A 16,344-nucleotide genomic window follows, 5' to 3' on the forward strand; every position below is an offset into this window, starting at 1 on the left:
AAATACGGTGGTGGCGTATTAAGCATCTCGTAGGTATCAAATTTATAATTTAAATTTGTATGATGCCTAAATCCATCAAGCTAACACATCAATATAGAATCACCACCATCAATTGGAAGTAGGATAAAACAAACATTAACTCTATACCATCCCAACACATACTACAAATAAATCTTCATTTATATTTTAAATCTATGGATGATATTATATCACTTACATGTAGTATTATGGCTTATTCAAACACCTTTAGAGAGAAATCTAGTTGGGGATTGTTGGAAAGGGGAAGATCTAGCTTGCATGTCGCATGGACTCATAAAACCATTTGGGCAAGCAATTCTCTAATAGAATCCTGGTTCATTTTAATGCTTGGAGTATAGCATGGAATTGGAACCAAGTCAATGACGTTTCTAATTGAATACTCCCATTCTAGGTCATGCCATACATTAAATGGTTTATGTTTGGGCCCATAAATATATTTTATGAACCCTTTATTCTTGGTTGATAGACTTGGACAATGATGCTGGTTAAAATTTTCAAAGCATTTTCTTCTTATTTAACAAGTAGAGGACTCATTGGGTTGCTACTTCATTTGGGTTTCCTGCATCTTCATTTTTATTTGAAGGCTTCATAAATGGTTTGACATGGAAACAATCCCAAATGTCACTAAAAATATTCAAAACATTCATAGGGTATTGCATTAGCATGAAGAGTATATAAGTGGAAATAAAGTCTTTATTTTCTCTTTCACCACTATGTTAGTTTCTGTAGCATACGATGTGTTATACTCATGAAATTTGGTGGAGAGGCTAGAATACATGATATATCTAAAACCCATAAATCGTTTTCAGAAATTCCACCTAGAGATGGATTAATTATATTATTAACCAATTTTTAAATATTTCCCAAGTATAAACTTAGAGAATATGGTTAATTAATCAGAATTAATTAAGTCAAGGTGAGAATAATCTAGAAAATCACACGGATTGACTTCAAGATGATCCTAGCCCTTGATTGAGATTTAATCTTGGATGTTGGAGTCTCAACAAAGGATTATAAGAAGAAGTCGATGGGAACTTGGAGAAGATACACCAACAATTTGATTTCCTTAGTAGATCGATTTCCAGAGAGTAGCAGTAGTTGTCGGAGAGCCAAAAATCAAAGCAGAGATAGTGAGGGGCAAGGAAAGTGATTTGAGGGAAGTTTTCCAGATTCGGGGAAGCAACAACAAGTAACAGAAGTGATCCATGCTTTAGCAACACAAGGATTGTGTAGTAGATGAAATAGAGTAGTTCGATTTCGCTGAAGAGGAGGCCAATTCAATTTCCAGAGGATGGGAAAGTATTCCAGAGGGTAGAAGAGTCACTTCTAGCAGTAGAGGAAAGCTAGATGACTTTCTCTAAGGCAAATTTGAGCCATACATGTGAGAGGTAGCGTAGGGATTGCGCAGAGGTCCTACGTTGGGGTTTGGACAACCAATTTTTTTGTAGAAGCCAGTGTCGGGATTGCTTGTGGGGTGAGATAATTTTCTCTCAAATTATTTTTGTTAGATACTTGTTGATTGTATTTCCAATTGGGAAACCATATATTGTACTCAGAAATTCACTGATGCACAATAATAAAAACCCTTAGCTGCTGCACTAGTTTTCCCACATTGGGTTTTTCCGAGGACACTTGTCCAAAAACAATGGTGTCATTTTTATTATGTGTGTGATAGTATTTTATCAGTATATAGCGCTATTATTTCTACAATATTTTATTTTTCAAGGTCACGGTGTGATTAATTTGATATTTTCTTTAGCAAATAAATTGTTAAATTAATTAACAATTAGAAGAATTAATTCCAGTTGTTGCAATAGGATTTCAGTTTTGAAATTTTCACATGGTATGAGAGCATAAGTGATCAGCTAGGAAGCTCAGAAGCGAAAGAGGGAATTTCGCTATTCAGTAGCAGCAGCAGGTCGAAATTCCTAGAGGCAGAACAATGCTCAGACATGCAGGTCGTATTTCCGGGGAAAGAATTTGATTTTTAGTTGTAGGGTTGCAGAAAAGTCGAGTTGCCCAGGTTAGTGATTCCAACAGCTAGAGGGAGCAACAACAACTCAAATTTTCACTGAGTAGATTCCTTGGTTGGATGCAGAGGGTTTTGCAGTAGTAGAACCGACGTCAAGTGGAAGAAAAAAGCACACACAGTAGAGGGAAAATTTCTCTTAGAGAACTTCAAGTCTCAGAATTTCAATTTTTCCAAACAGATTAATAGTAGTAGCTAGAAGATTTGTGTATTCTAGAAGGGACTGCGAGTAGTATAGCAGCAACCGAGCAAAAGGAAAGAGGGAGTTTTCGACAATTTTTTCGAGATGGCCACAACTAGACTTAAAGATCACGATAGGTTGGAAGGTTCCTCCAACTATGTCATCTAGAAGGCCAGGATGTCCTTCTTGTTTGATAAATATGGCCTTAAGCTCTACATAAATAGTGTTGTGGTAGTTCCCCAGGATGCAGATAAGCTAAAATAATATAGGAAGGAAAGGGCGAAGATGAAGCAGTTGATCCTGGATGGAGTCTAGGGCCATATAGTCTCACACATATCTGACAAGGATATTGCCAAAGATATGTGGGATTCTCTCTCTACGCTATATTAGGACACTTCCAAGCAAAGAAATATGTTCTTAGAAGAAAATATGAGATGCATCAAGATGCAAAAATGGGAATGGAGAGACCCCTTCCTCACGAGGATTCACGAGGTCCGAGACCTTATTTCAGTTGTTGGGGAAACACCTCAACCAACAAATCTAATGATATTGGCACTGAACAATGTCTCTGAGGAGTGGAAAAATTTTGTCCAAAGTATATTGGACAGAGAAAAGCTACTAGAATGGGACAAGATGTGGTTATAATTGCAGCTAAAGGAGTTGAGGTAAACTCTATTAAAGAGATCCATCAATGGCAATAGTAGAAACAGATCGAAGGTGGTGAAGGAGGAGGAGAATGTGACCCTCACATCAAAGGGTCCCAATAAGGGTCACGAGGAAAAAATAAGGAAGAAGAAGGACTTATCTAAGGTCAAGTGCTTCAGGTGTGGTGAGTTTGGCCACTATAGTACCTAGTGTCCTCTCAAGAAGAAGGATAAGTAGGAGAAGCATGACCAGGTAACAACACATGCTGAGATAGATACGTTGTCCTCCAGGTTGGAGGAATACTTCGCTATGATGGAAACCATACCTCCAACAGTGAGATGGGTTGACTTGGAGTTGTAGCCCTAGAGAGCTATAGAGATACGGTAGGGTCTTGAGGAGTCGACCTCATGGATCATTACCTAGCTATGATGGGACCACAATATTCAGTAGTAGGATGGATCAATGGCAGTTGACGCAGTCGGTACTAGAGCGAAATTTGTAGACTAGTAGCAGTCAGATGCTAAGGAGTGCAAATAGTGTTCATAACAAAGCAGGTGGCTCAGTAGAAGAGTCAACAGTAGCACACATTCTTCAGTGACAATGCAGATACTAGTAATAATAGTTGAAATTGCTGCAACAAAAAATTAGAGGGAGTTGCAATGCAAATGCATAGTTGGCAGCAGTATGATAGTGTCAGCAACAACACATATGCAATAGAGATTCAACTACAAAGCCATAACAGATGAATCAGAGTTGTGTAGTAATTGGTGGGAAACAACAACCAAACATCAACAATGTGAAGAAGGTGATATAGAGACAGGGTGTTGTGGTAGGATGTGTAACACTAAAGAGAGGACATAATCCTCAATAAAAGGGAGTGCTATTTTTTGTAGCATTGGATGTGTTCTAGCCATGAAATTTGGTGGAGACGCTAGAATACATGATATCTCCAAAACCCAGAAATTGTTTTTGGAAATTCCACCTAGAGATGGATTAATTAGATTATTAACCAATTTTTAAATACTTCCTAAGTCTAAACTTAGGGAATATAGTTAATTAATCAGACTTAATTAATTCAAGGTAAGAATAGTTTAGAAAATCACATGGCTTGAATTCAAGATGATCCTATCCCTTGATTAAGAATTAATATTGGTCGTTGGAGTCTTAACAGAGGATTATAAGAACAAGTCGATGGGAACTTTGAGAAGATAAACCAATAGTTAAATTTCCTTGGCATATCGATTTAAAGAGAGCAGCAGCAGTTGTCGGAGAGCCAAAAATTGAAGAAGAGATAGTGAGGGGTAGGGAAAATGATCTGAAGGAAGATTTCCAGATCCAGAGAGGCAGCAACAAGTGACAAAAGTGATCCACGCAGAAGGAGTGCAAGGACTACGTAGTAGCTGAAGCAGAGCAGTTCAATTTAGCTAAGCAGGAGGTAAATTTAGTTTCCAGAGGTTGGGAAAGTCTTCCAGAGGGACAAAGAGTCACTTCCATCAGCAGAGGCAAGCTAGAAAACTTGCCGAGAGGTAGATTCAAGCCACACATGTGAGAGGAAACACAAGGACTACATAAAGGGCTTATGCTAGGGTTTGGACAACCAATTTTTCTGTAGAAGCCAGTCTCAGGATTGCTTGTGGGGTGAGAGAATTTTCTCTTTAATTATTTCTATTAGATACTTTCTAATTAGGATTTTGGTTGGGAATCCATAGATTATACTCAGAAATTCATTGCTGCATAATTATAAAAACCCTTAGTTGCTGCATCGGTTTTCCAACATTGGGTTTTTCTGAGGACAATTGTCCAAAAATGACGATGTCATTTTTATTGTGTGTGTGTGCTAGTGTTTTCTCAGTTTCCAACGCTATTATTTCCATAGTATTTTATTTGTGAAGGTTGTAGTGTGATTAATTTGATATTTTCCGTAGCAAATAAATTGTTAAATTAATTAACAATTCGAAGAATTAATTCTAGTTGCAATAAGATTTCAGTTTTGAAAATTTCACACACTAAAGTACATGAAATGAGAATAATGTGTTTCCTAGAATTCAATGATTGTGGACACTTTATTGCAGTAAAAAACACAAAATATTATTTATAAGTTGAGTGCTTAATGCTTAAGAACATGGTTTGCAACCTAAGTAGAGGCTCAGAATGTTCAACTTGTAATCAAAATATGTTAACTCCTGGAAAACTAAAAGGAAAGAAAATGGACTAGTAGTTACTTGAAAACATGGACCTCGAAAAATAAGAATCTCAACCCACCAAATTTGCTCAATATGAAGTAAGTAACAAGCATGTGTTTTAAAAGTTTGTAGTTGAATATGATAAATAAAATTGGTTTGTATCTAGGAGTTTATTATAGGGTTTACACTAGTTGCTACATTTGAATTTCTATGTAAATGATGCTACTCATCATCATTAAGATTTAGAATCTAATGGTTTGAGAAGCAATTTGTGTTTTAATATTAGAGACAACTTATTTATTGTACTATCATACTGAACAATTTCACTATAGCACCTTTAAATACAATTTTTTAACCATTTCTATTTAAAAAATAAAAAGAGAGAGAAAAGAAAAGGTGGTCATAGAATGGATATGGCATGGGAAATTACAGAGGGCTTATTTACTTGGAATAAGAGGAGATGGGGATGGGGACAATCTCTTATTACTGAAATATCAAACAATTTTTTTGGGAGTGATTCTTTTTATGCAAACAACACAACAATCAGATAGTTTACTTCAAAAGGAGCATGCTTACACCATTATCTTATTTTTATTCGTATTTAGTGAATTGAAAGTCCCAATAATACCCTTTTATATTTAAGAAAATGTGATCAATGCACCTAGGTTCCGTGATGGCTTTTTAATTCTCTCAAAATAATGATAATATTTTGTTCTAGTTTTTAGTCTAAAATGATGAGAGCCTTCTCTTTACATATGCTGGAATGTGAAATTAGAATGAAAGAATGGGCATGAATTACTATTTCATTAAAGAATATACACATCTAAATGCATTGTTCTGACCATTGGATTCAACTTCCTACGTCTCTCAGACTCCCTGTGATGGTTCATGTTCCACACCATAACCCTAACGGATTAGGTGTCAAACATTCCCCCCATGGGTGTATGTGAGTCCAAGTAGAGAGACAAGGATGACTAGTAATGGTTGAATGTGCTCTTTAATGTGATCATTTAAGGAAGACCATAAACCAAATGGATAGTAGAAGCCAAAGTATTCTATCAGTGGTGGTTTAAGACTGACCACCAACTCTGGAACTAGGCTTCAAGCAATTCCTATAACAATTGCGAATTTGGCTAGAAGTTGAATTCTTCTGCAAAGTGGAAGCGCTCCCTGACGATGGCTTAAATATAACTATAAACTATTGAAAATGGTGGTTTGAAGTTTACCACAAATTGTTGGAACTTGGATCCAAGGCTCAATAATTCTCGAAACATTTCCAAATCTGGCAAGAAGTTGTTGTCTTATGTTGATTGGAAGTGCTCAAAGATGGTGATTTGAAGAGAACTGCAAACTGATGTCAGTTTGAAGATAACCACAAATTGATGTCAGTTTGAAGATGACCACAATATAAATCATGCCCATAAATTTGACTCTGGCTACAACTTTGATTCTAGTTCTAAGTTAAGGCTCTTGTTTTGGTTGATGCTCATGCTCACTTATACATGCTTGATTCATAGGTATTCAAAACTAAAAGCCTCATTATAAATCACTTATATCAATCCCCTCTTATACCATACAAAGTAAGAGGATGAATATATTTCTAGAATGTTCTCATGGATGAAGATAAAAAACTCTAATCCTCCATGCGAATTTATATTAGATATCAGAATGACTTGAGTCATGCTTGGGATAACACTCATAAGACCAGCTAAACTCTTCACTCTCTTCAAGGTCATGAGAAAACTTGGATGCATAAACAAGGAAATTCTTTTTTCTTTTTGGACACAATCACAAATTACACATGTGCCACTGATGCCCCTAACATTATTAGAGGAAACAATAGTGAAGGGCATCTTACAAATTGAAACTCATGGCACCAAATTAGCATCAAACTTGGAGACCCTAACTCCACTGCTCCCAACTCTGATTGTGAACAAATCATAATCAATTTTCTCACTCTTTCCCAATAGTATAACAATGTCATGTTTAAGTATGGGGGATTTACGCAGTGCATCACCCGATGCAATGAGTGCTAAGTGAACTATTCAAAAATCATGAGAAATTAGTCAGTTACGACTACCTCTCATGGAAATGGTCATACGTTTGAATGACTTACTTAACGCAGTTGAATCCCAAAAATGATATCTAATATAATGCACTGCGTAAATCCCCCATACTTAAATTCAAAAAGAGTCAAGGGATCTCTACTTGAATGGTTCATGAGGCACAATACTTGCTAAGGTTTTGCAAATGGGGTAGCAAGCTAAGTGGGCTTGATTGTGGAAAAACTCCATAGTTAAGCGCGCTTGAGCCAGAGGAGTTCTGGGATGGGTGACCTCCTGGGAAGTCCTGGTTACCGGGTGCAAGCCCCGGAAGTGATGATTGATGCTATGTGATTCGTTCTCCACATTTCACTAGTTTCAATCCCACTTCTTCACCCCTGTGAGCATCACCCGATGCAATGAGTGCTAAGTGAACTATTCAAAAATCATGAGAAATTAGTCAGTTACGACTACCTCTCATGGAAATGGTCATACGTTTGAATGACTTACTTAACGCAGTTGAATCCCAAAAATGATATCTAATATAATGCACTGCGTAAATCCCCCATACTTAAATTCAAAAAGAGTCAAGGGATCTCTACTTGAATGGTTCATGAGGCACAATACTTGCTAAGGTTTTGCAAATGGGGTAGCAAGCTAAGTGGGCTTGATTGTGGAAAAACTCCACAGTTAAGCGCGCTTGAGCCAGAGGAGTTCTGGGATGGGTGACCTCCTGGGAAGTCCTGGTTACCGGTGCAAGCCCCGGAAGTGATGATTGATGCTATGTGATTCGTTCTCCACATTTCACTAGTTTCAATCCCACTTCTTCACCCCTGTGAGCATCACCCGATGCAATGAGTGCTAAGTGAACTATTCAAAAATCATGAGAAATTAGTCAGTTACGACTACCTCTCATGGAAATGGTCATACGTTTGAATGACTTACTTAACGCAGTTGAATCCCAAAAATGATATCTAATATAATGCACTGCGTAAATCCCCCATACTTAAATTCAAAAAGAGTCAAGGGATCTCTACTTGAATGGTTCATGAGGCACAATACTTGCTAAGGTTTTGCAAATGGGGTAGCAAGCTAAGTGGGCTTGATTGTGGAAAAACTCCACAGTTAAGCGCGCTTGAGCCAGAGGAGTTCTGGGATGGGTGACCTCCTGGGAAGTCCTGGTTACCGGGTGCAAGCCCCGGAAGTGATGATTGATGCTATGTGATTCGTTCTCCACATTTCACTAGTTTCAATCCCACTTCTTCACCCTTGTGAGCATCACCCGATGCAATGAGTGCTAAGTGAACTATTCAAAAATCATGAGAAATTAGTCAGTTACGACTACCTCTCATGGAAATGGTCATACGTTTGAATGACTTACTTAACGCAGTTGAATCCCAAAAATGATATCTAATATAATGCACTGCGTAAATCCCCCATACTTAAATTCAAAAAGAGTCAAGGGATCTCTACTTGAATGGTTCATGAGGCACAATACTTGCTAAGGTTTTGCAAATGGGGTAGCAAGCTAAGTGGGCTTGATTGTGGAAAAACTCCACAGTTAAGCGCGCTTGAGCCAGACGAGTTCTGGGATGGGTGACCTCCTGGGAAGTCCTGGTTACCGGGTGCAAGCCCCGGAAGTGATGATTGATGCTATGTGATTCGTTCTCCACATTTCACTAGTTTCAATCCCACTTCTTCACCCCTGTGAGCATCACCCGATGCAATGAGTGCTAAGTGAACTATTCAAAAATCATGAGAAATTAGTCAGTTACGACTACCTCTCATGGAAATGGTCATACGTTTGAATGACTTACTTAACGCAGTTGAATCCCAAAAATGATATCTAATGTCATGTTTCTCAACGCCCTCTTTTTCATCATGTTCAGTCAAACTTCTCTCCACTTTAGTTCCGTTGTTAGATGTACTTTCAATGACTTCTACTTCTTTGGGAGCAATTTTCTTAATCTAACCGACCTTGACATATTTTCCCATAAATTTGTACTCCTAATCTTGCATGGAATCTAATTCAAATGGACCAAGATATTCAATATCCCTGGTTAACTCCTTTCCTTCAAAATATATCTTTGCTAAGGCTCCACTAGCATATTTCTCAAAAAACAAGGAATATTGACTACCTAGACCATAAAACATTATGGATTGGGACACATCATAGATCTGGCCCTTTATAGCCATCGACAAGGGTTTCTTTAGATCTGAGCTGCCATAGGCCTTCAACTCCTCTTCTGTGACTTCACCCAACTGAATAGGAAGGGGGAGAGGTTCAATGACCACAAAATCCCTAGTTGCATGTTGTGGAGGAGCTACAAAAAAACCACTTACAAATTTGTAAATACCCACTAACACAACCACAAGTGTGAATAAATTCACCGACGAGGGGCATGTATATGCATGGATATCTTTCATCAAGGCTCCCTAGAATCAAACATGTCTTTCACCGTGTTTCCTTTTAGAATGTATACGACTCTAGGACCATGGTCCAGGTTTTGTGGATTCCATGAAATTTTTCAACATGGCCATAGAGCAACATGGTCATCGTGTGGTAGTTGTGGAGCCTACACTCTCCTCCAAAACAAGAAAGCCAATGGAATGGTTTTTCGGGTTCGACATCTCTAGGTGCTTCATGCTAGTCATTGCTAGGAGCCTTGATACAATGCTCATCTCCCTGACATTTCCCACACCCCCATCGTCGTTCATCATGTAGCTCTAGTTAGGAAACCGCAAGACTTGACTACCCGGATAGTGGACGATAACACAATTATAAACATACTAGGTAGGAGAATCTATTTTGACCATCTTTGAATTTGTAAAATCCAGATATTATAAGGCCTAATCATACATAGAATCATCAGTGCCACATGCCTTATCATCTACAGTACTACTGCAAAATGTAGAAACCTCGCAGGGATCAAAAGTATGCATATCATCCCATCTACTTTGTGCATGCATGATCTCCTATGACACTTGAGGTTATTATGACCGCATGCAGAGGGTGACCTTGCCAGTACTCTAACATAATTTATGAAAGTAATGGAAAACGCAACTACTTCAGACTGTGACAATGTGTAGGGGATAAAATTTCATTAGCGAGAATAACCTCTCTCTTTATGTTTGCAGAAAAATGCACCACAGTTCTAATAACACTACTTCAATGAATGCTGACAGATTCATGAGTTCACTAAAAAAGTTGAAGGAACAACACCAAGTAAATTGTTTCTCATCCTCGATGCAGGCCTCGAACATTATTGCGTGGGAGAATGCATAGAGCGCAGGACTTACATGAGCACTCAGGCCAACAAAAGTGGCAATGAAAAACTAAAATATGAAAGGATTGGACAAAGATAGAGAACAAGAATTATAGTTCCCGTAGAGAAATTGAAGCACTAAACAAATTACAGAGGTAGAGAAATGTTGAGTAGAATGGAACACATAGAGAAGAAATGGTTTGCAAGATACGTGACCAGGTTGAGTAAAGAAACATATGTTTAGAGCTGACTAGTTGAGTAGAGAAATGGTAGATGCATACCTGATAGGTTTTGGTAAGGATGCAAAGCTTACAGGCTCTAGAAATGCTAGGTATGGCATGGCCTGCTCTGATACCATTGTTGGAATGTGTAACCACCATTTTGGAATATGTAACCACAATGAAACAATCACTTGAATTACTATTTCATTAAGGATTATATAAATATAAATACAATATTCTGACCATTGGATTCATCTTCCAAGGTATTTTGGACTCTTGATGATGGTTCACATTCCACACCATAGCCTTAATGGATTAGATGTCCAAAAAAATATTCTGTTTTTCAAATCTACCCCTTTAAATCATTACAAAGAAGAAATAAACTTTCTATACACCCAAAATGTTGGAAATAGCAGCAAGAAATGCTAAAAATAGCATTGGTATAAATAGAATTTCATGTACCAGTGTTGGACATAGCAACAAGGAATGAAAAATGGAAATGCTAAAATAACATTGCTATAAATAGCATTTCGGGATACATTCCAATTTTAGTTAGTCCCTAAACTAAAATTGACAATTAAAATTCGAATTTGAGCTCAGCAATTGTTTGTAAAATAATTAATTAATTCATCTTGAGTTAATTAGTTGTAGAAAATCAAACATGAAGTCTATGTGAAGACATGCAACAATTTCTCCATTGATTGAGGAAGTTATCCCTTGATTAAGGAGATCAGGATGAGTTGTACTTTGAGTTGTAATTAGATAGCTTAGTTAACTGAGTTAAGTCTATTTAGATTAGTTCAAATAGTTTGTTGAACTAAATGTGAGTTCAGTTAGTTAATGCATGCATGCACGTAACTGCCGCACTTCAGATAACTGAATATTCTCTCATAAATAACTCATGCATGTCAGTTCAGTTAGAGACCCAGTTGAGATCAGAGGAAGGGACAATGTACTATCAGTTGGAGGATTTTTCCTATATAGGAAACTCATCCATGCAGAAGGAATTATCTCCTTTAGGACTGCATAGTTACTATTGAATTTAATGTGTTGTGTGAGAGGTGAATTCACACAGGTGGCAGTATTGGACCCCAGGAGAAACTGCTGAAGGAAATAGGGGACTTGGAGGGAAAAGGAGAAGGTTTGCGAGAAGCCTTTGACTATCTATGAGCAGCAAAGGGATTGTATTGAGAGCAGGATAGATTGTGAGCTAATGCTTTGTGTAATCGAGACATATTTCCACTTGTATGATAATACATAGATCGAGGTTTTTAGTTGAGGCTTTCCCTAGAGTATTCTTCTGTGTTTCATGTGTGATTGATTTCTCATTCTCAGTTATATGTGTTCTATTTGATCTTGCTCATAATCGATTAAGCTTCCGCAAGTTTGTTGTAGAAGTAGATCTTGTATTTTACTTTAGTATATTGCATAATTTGTTGATCTACAGTGGGAAATTCTACATGGTATCAGAGAAAAGGTGATCAAAGCAGAGAATAGTATACCAAGAAGGGAGATGTTCGAAGTTTGAAGTTCTTGATTATAGAAATCGAATTCTTATCACATATCAAAGTTCACCAATGACGTTCAATAGTTTGAGACTTGAGTATGCCTTGGATAGCAGCTCAAATTATATAGCCTAGAAGGATCGCACGGAAGCGGTATTAGAGGACAATGGTTTAAAGGACTTCATTGATCAAGAAGTCCCCAAGTCAGCAGTAGCTAATGCCCAAGAATTGGCGGAATGGAAGAAATGTGTGGCTAGAACGAGGATGATTCTTCTGGAGGGAGTTCGAGACCATATTGTCTCAAGTCTCCATGGGAATGAGACACCGTTTTCAATGTGGAAGACATTGAAGGATCTATATAAAAACAGTAGCGATCAGAGGAAGCTGGCGTTGAAAGACAAGCTTCGGAAAATCAAGTGCGAAAAGGGTGACATGATCTCTACATATTTGAACAAGCTCACCAGCTACAGGGATGAGCTTGGAAGTGTAGAGATCACGACAGCCGATGATGACATGGTGAGTCTTGCTATCCTCGGTCTTCCGGAGAACTGGCATAACTACCAAGACTCGGTAAATGGAAGAGAAAAATTGCCAGATTGGGAATGACTTTGGTCGAATCTGATGCAGGAGGAGATAAGAAGAAGCACCAGAGATGGTTCTTCATCCAAGGAGGATGAAGAAAATTGCACCTTAGAGAGTAAGGCAAAGAAAGGTAAGGAGAAGGATTCTGATCCCAAATCGAGTTCTTCCCATGGTGGGAAGAAGTTTGACAAATCGAAAGTGCGATGCTTTCATTGTCATGAGGTGGGCCATTTTGCAACAAATTGTCCATTGAAGAAATCTAAGATGGGATCTAAGGAGGGATCAGATGGTGAGGCACTAGCCTCATAGTTCGAGTTGGATTTCACCCTCTTTGTATGCATGGTTTCATCCATGGTGGGATGTGGTTGGTTTCTTGACAATGGAGCTTCATTCCACATGACCGACGATAAGAGTTTATTCAATACCTTAGAGGATAAAGATCTCCAGATACTCATAGCGATGGGTAATGATGAAAAGTATAGTGTCTCAGGAGTAGGCATAGTTGTTTTTCAGAGGGAGCATGGAGCTCGCATTACCTTGATAGATATGAAGTATGTGCCAGGACTGAGGAAAAGCTTGGTATCGATCGCAATGCTGGAAGACAAAGGCTATGATGTAGTCTTCAGTAAGGGAAAGGCTTTCCTTAGACATGTCACCACGAGACAGGTGAAGCAGATCAGTTCACGAGTCAAGAACCTGTATGCTCTTGAGGTTCAAGATGCATGCAAAGCCTTGAGGAGCAAGACAATTGATGGAGACTTGGTGGTTGAGAGGGAGAGTACATTACCTCTCAACATGTAGTGCCAGAAGAAGTCTCAGACAATTGCGGAGGAGCCACAATTGGTGAAGCAGCTTTAGGAGGTTGTGGAGCAACCACAACTGGAGAAGCAGACAGGAGACCGAGTGGAGGCATCCACTCATGCAGAGACCTATAGTAGGGGGAAATTTCGAGCCAAGTGGGCAGAGGGATCACATGCATCCATACCTCGATGTCGGAGGTGGGGCGATGTGGAGTGACAGTCCCAAGAAGGCTAGAATAGGGGCAGGATCATTGAGGTACCCAACCTCTTTGATTAGACATTGCTACAGAAGCCCCGATGAGGAGTAGCAGGACTGGCTGAGTGGTTAGAGACAGATGCAGATGGAGTGACAGAGAGAGCTACAGTGTAGGAATCCCAAGATAGTGCAGAGCTAGCAGGTTGCAACAATGTGAGAGGCACAGGAGTATTGCACCAGTGCAGGATGGCACAGAGAGGTGTGCAATGATGCGAGATGCATAGAGTGTTGCAGTAGCTTAGAGGTCACAGAGGGAGCACTTGTCAGTGGCAGAGGAAGCTTCAACATTAGAGGATGTTTCTAGCCCAGCAGGGAGGTCAGTTGGGAGATTTTTTGTTTCTAGAGTTGCTTGAGCAACAACACTTGGGAGAAGTGTTGCATGCAGAACATTCCAAAGGTTCAGGATCAGGTTCGAGTTGAATGCTTTTCTTGTTGAGAGGGAGTGTTGGAAATAGAAACAAGAAATGCTAAAAATAATATTGCTATAAATAACATTTTAGGTACCAGTGTTGGACATAGCAACAAGGAATGAAAAATGGAAATGCTAAAAATAACATTGCTATAAATAAAATTTCGGGATACATTCCAATTTTAGTTAGTCCCTAAACTAAAATTGACAATTAAATTCGAATTTGAGCTCAAAAGCAGTTTGTGAAATAATTAATTAATTCATCTTGAGTTAATTAGTTGTAGAAAATCAAACATGAAGTCTATGTGAAGACATGCAACATTTTCTCCATTGGTTGAGGAAGTTATCCCTTGATTAAGGAGATCAGGATGAGTTGTACTTTGAGTTGTAATTAGTTAGCTTAGTTAACTGAGTTAAGTCTAGTTAGATTAGTTCAAATAGTTTGTTGAACTAATTGTGAGTTCAGTTAGTTAATGCATGCATGCATGTAACTGTTGCACTTTAGATAACTGAATATTCTCTCATAAATAACCCATACCTATCAGTTCAGTCAGACACCCAGTTGAGATCAGAGGAAGGGACAGTGTACTATCAGTTGGAGGATTTTTCCTATATAGGAAACTCATCCATGTAGAAGGAATTATCTCCTTCAGGATTGCGTAGTTACTATTGAGTTTAATGTGTTGTGCGAGAGGTGAATTCACAAAGGTGGCATCATTGAACCCCAAGAGAAATTGCGCAAGGAAATAGGAGGCTTGGAGGGCAGAGGAGAATGTTTGTGAGAAGCCTTTGACTGTCTATGAGCAGCAAAGGGATTGTACTGAGAGCAGGATATCTTGTGAGCTAATGCTTTGTGTAATCTGGACATATTTCCACTTGTATGATAATACAAAGATCGGGGTTTTTAGATGAGGCTTTCCCCAGAGTATTCTTCTGTGTTTCATGTGTGATTGATTCCTCATTCTCAGTTATATGTGTTTTATTTGATCTTTCTCATAATCGATTAAGCTTCCGCAAGTTTTTTGTAGAAGTAGATCTTGTATTTTTCTTTAGTATATTGCAGAATTTGTTGATTTACAGTGGGAAATTCTACAGAAAATGCATTACTTGTAAGTTTCTACATAATAGAGAGGGGACTATAGTTTTTCACTCCCTCTAGTTATTGGCAACAAACATGTATTTTTCATTGAGTTGAAAAGATATGGTCATAACCAAAACAATAAAATAAAATATTTAATAAATAGGAGAAATTCTTAGGATATTTATTTTCTAACAAGTTTACCTTTGATGAGAAGTATATTACATCATATTGAGTAGATACCAAGGTCAAGTCTACCTAACAAAGATCCTTGTTGGATGACTCCAACAAAAAGTGAAAAAGTGAATAGGAAGGTACAAGAGTTGCATGATGGAGGATTGATCATAGATAATTTATGTCCCTATGCTACACCAATAGTGTTGGCACCTAAGAAAGGAAGTGAATGGATGTGTGCAGATTCATAGTTTATCAATAAGATCACTATCAAGTATAGATTTCACTTACGAAGGATGGATGGCCTTATGGATTGTTTGAGTGTTGGAAAGTACTTTTCAAAGATCAATTTGAAGAGTGGATATCATCAATTTTGTATAAGGGAAAGTGATGAATGGAAGATAACATTTAAGACAAAGGATGGATTGGGAAAATAAAATAAGGTTATAGATGTGTTAAGTCAGAGGATAATGTTGTTGAATACTTTGTCAATTGAAGACGTGAGCTTGGAATGTATGAAGATGATGCATATTTTACATAAGCCTACAGATATATATATATATATATATATATATATATAGATATTTGTCAAGTTGTCTGTGATCCTCCAGGCTTGACTTGTGGCTTGAGAAACCATGAGCCAGGGGCATCCAATCCGTCAAAGTCACCCCAGAATTGCACCTGGCCTGGGCCACACCAACCCTAAGTTGACTGTATTTTTAGCATGTCTCCTCCCCCTAGCATGGGCGCAACACCCTCTGTGAGGTTTGATCCTGGGTCACTTTGCTAACGAGGCCCATCCTCAACTGATTGTGCTAGTAGGACTTGAACTCAGGCATCTATTGATAGAACTCCATATTTGGATTTCCACATCTAAGAAATATTATCAATTAAGAATAAAAGTTTGTACATAAGGTTATAGATGCCTCAATTC

General features: G+C 38.2%; 1 pseudogene; it reads right to left on the reverse strand.

Annotated features, from left to right (window-relative positions):
* The window catches only part of LOC149238978 (membrane steroid-binding protein 2 pseudogene), a 31,990-nt pseudogene extending 22,163 nt beyond the window's left edge, over positions 1-9,827 (reverse strand).
* Positions 9,828-16,344: the final 6,517 nt, after the last annotated feature.

The sequence above is a fragment of the Pinus tabuliformis genome, chromosome 8 (assembly GCF_031772625.1).
Source record: "Pinus tabuliformis cultivar Carrire ecotype Pingquan chromosome 8, CPIR1, whole genome shotgun sequence".
Lineage (NCBI taxonomy): Eukaryota > Viridiplantae > Streptophyta > Pinopsida > Pinales > Pinaceae > Pinus > Pinus tabuliformis.